General features: G+C 57.9%; 1 protein-coding gene across 1 annotated transcript in view; it reads right to left on the bottom strand.

Moving 5' to 3' along the window:
• Positions 1–2,994, bottom strand: part of SIM2 (single-minded family bHLH transcription factor 2) — a 54,014-nt gene that overhangs the window by 46,099 nt on the left and 4,921 nt on the right. The gene's annotated exons all lie outside the window — the stretch shown is intronic.

The raw sequence follows: 2,994 nt of genomic DNA, 5'->3' as shown, positions 1-2,994 counted from the left end.
GGGCTGGGGTTTGTGTGTTCATTGGTTTGTTTGTTTGTTTTTCTCTTCCTCGGTGAAAAGAAGCCTTTCAGCAGCTCCCCGGCGGAGCCCAGACCGCCACCGTGCCAGCCCAAGAGCTGGACACTCCCGTGGGCACCTGGTGGCAGAGGGGCCACTGCCCGCGAGGGATGGAGGGGAAGGGAAGGACGCGACCGCATCCGTTTAGTGCCTCGTTTTTGGAGAGAAAGGCCAACCCTCGGCTTCGGGGAGGCCGCGGAGCCCGGAGGGCGCTGCGGAAGGGCCGGTGGCCCTGGATGGAAGGCGGGGATTCGGTGCTGCCAGCCTGGAATTCCACAATCGCCCCGGCTCACGGATGCACCGCTATGAAACAGAGCCCCGTGTTCTCCCCCGCCCAGGTGCTTCCAAAGAAACCTCCCCACTCCCTGCTGCAGCGGGAGCCCCGCTCGGCTCCGGAACGGGAGGGAAAAGTTGGCAGAAATTCCTGCCCTGAGCTCCAGCTCTGTGATTCCGCCCCTCCTGAAACCCTCACGGATCCGTTTGTGCTTTGGCCACTTAAATCTGGTCTGGAAATGCTGGGGGATTTCTCTCCCCTCTTTGGGCATCCCTTGGGATGGGCAGGATCTCCCACCGGAGGGACGGGAGGCGGCGGGGCGGACGCGCCTGCCCGCGGTGCTTTTCCCAGAATTTAGATTCCCTTCCCGTTGCCAGCGGAGCCTGGCTCCGTGTCCTACTCCCTCTGGGAAAGCACTAAGGAGCTTCCCACGCCAGGCAGGGGACACCGGGGACCTTGGCCGGCCCTGACGCCTCCTTTCCGCCGTCCCAAGGCAGTAGCAGCACCCAAAAAGCGGAGTTTTGATCCCCACCCCGCGTCCATCTCTCAGGGTCTCTCCAGACTCCGGGAATTCACAGCGGGTGGCTGCGCTTTCCCGTGGGAAGGGGAAGGATACCTTCCCTACTCTGAAAGAAGCACCGGGAAATTTGCTCGGAAGAGCCAAACGAAAACTCGCGCTTTTCTCTGCCGTTTCCCAATTCTCCGCTTGGAAAAGGCTCCTAAACTTCCAGAGACACGTCAAAAATATCCTTTCTGCTGAAACGCTTTTTCGTCTGGGGAGAAAAGTTTGGGAATCGCGGAATCCTCCTGCAGTTTCTTTCCCGAGGCGGCAACAAATGCAAGCTCCGGAGCCTGTCCCTGTGCCGCGAGGTTTGCCCTTATTTCGAATTCCTAATTACAGATCTCGAAATATGAGACTGCAGCCCTGCAAAAGGAGTCACACACAGCGGTGTAAAAGCTGTCCTGAGCCCTTACATTCCGAAAGACGAAGCAGATTTATTTCTTGAGCTCTCACGAAGCTCTCCAAGAACGAGCCGCGTCTCTGCCCCACCCGTGCGAGACAATTCGCTCCGTCCTGTCCTTTCACATCATCCCAAAATCTGCACTTTCTAGGTTCTTTCCTAGATCTGGCTAAAAAAAAAAAAAAAAAAAAAAAAAAAGCCACTTGCTCAGATTTGCTCCCTTTGGAATTTTAAATTGGAGTCGCAATCGCGAACGCGCATCAGACGTAAACACGTTCGGTGGATCAGCCTGGCATTCGTCTGAGCTTATTTTAAAGCCGGTGATTTTATAATTTAATCCGCCAGCAGATCGCTTTAAAGGTGAAAACGAAACGAATAAAACCTTACAGTGGAATAAAGGACCAAGGCCCATTAACTTCTCTTCGGAGAGATTTGCAAACGTGTCCTGTAAACATATGGATGCCATAGGCTCCGCCGGGCTGCTCCTGCCCGGCCAGGGAATACCGCACAAATTCGCTCACTGGCCTGGAGCGAGGCCAAAATCCCTGCCGATACACAGCGAGCCTTTCCTGCACCGCTCCTTCGGGATGGGATTTTGCTGGGATGGGAAGGGATCCTTGTCTGGGAGAGCTGCCGGGTGTCCCACACGGCTTTGCCACCGGACGGGTCGTTTGGAAGGAAACATTTCCAAATGCTCCCTCGTAGCAGGAATTACCTGGCCCGGGAGAGAGAATTCCCTGCGGGCGGGCAGCTGGAGCATCCCCCCGGCAAAAGCCGGGGGCACCCGTGGGGGTGGCCTGGCCCCGAGCGCGGCTCCTTTGCCGTGCTGGAGGGTCAGGGATCATCCAGATCCAGCGACCGGGCGGGACTGGGCAGCGGAAAGCCCGGAAAGCCGGGGCTGGGCTCGAGCGGAGCTGGCACGGCCCAGGGCCGCCTGCGGGAGGGTGACCCGCCAGTCCCAGGCTCAACCTTCTCTTTTTTGGCACCCGCCGCCGGCAAACATGGGCGGGATGAGCCTCTCTCCTCGTCTGCCCGGCTTTTCCTGGTGTTTGTGCCGGTGTCAGTCCCCCCCGGGCCCAGGGCCGTGCGGGCAGGGCAGGAGAGGGATGCCCGGCAGGGAAGCCACCGGCCTCAAGGGCAGCTGTGCCCGCCGAACCCCTGCGGGCACCGGGCGGCAGCTCCGGCTCCGACAACGGCGGGCCGGAGTCACAGGGGGTTTTACACCAGCACCCCAAAGTTCTGGCTGCTTTTGCCGTCGAAAAACCGGGGGGTTTTCGCACAAACGCGTCCCCCTCCCTGTGGCAAACACGGACAAAATCCCTCTCCCTCTTTTAACATCTCTGGCTGTTCCTCAAAGTACCTCAGCACTGACTTTGTACCGTTTCCCAGTTTCCAGAGAGGCAGCGGCGTGAGTGAAACTGTAATAAGATCTAGAAATATTTGGGAACAACTCCCACCTTTGCTCTCGGCATACGAAAGTTCGTCCACACACACATTTGAAAGCCCGGTAGCTTTTCAGCTTGGGATTCTGCTTAAAAGAATCACTTAGCGATGTATTATGTTAAGTATCGGGTTGCCCTGTAACTTGGAGTATTTCCTTTGTGTCTGCTGGGCTGTTCCCCGGCTCCCCCGGAGCGCAAGGTCCCCCACCCTTCAGAAGGAACCTCGGGACAACGACAAGTCCCGGGGCTTCACCGCCTA

The sequence above is a fragment of the Corvus brachyrhynchos genome, unplaced genomic scaffold (assembly GCF_000691975.1).
Source record: "Corvus brachyrhynchos isolate BGI_N302 unplaced genomic scaffold, ASM69197v1 scaffold434, whole genome shotgun sequence".
NCBI classification, from domain to species: Eukaryota; Metazoa; Chordata; class Aves; order Passeriformes; family Corvidae; genus Corvus; species Corvus brachyrhynchos.
This window is presented reverse-complemented; position numbering and strand designations above follow the sequence as displayed.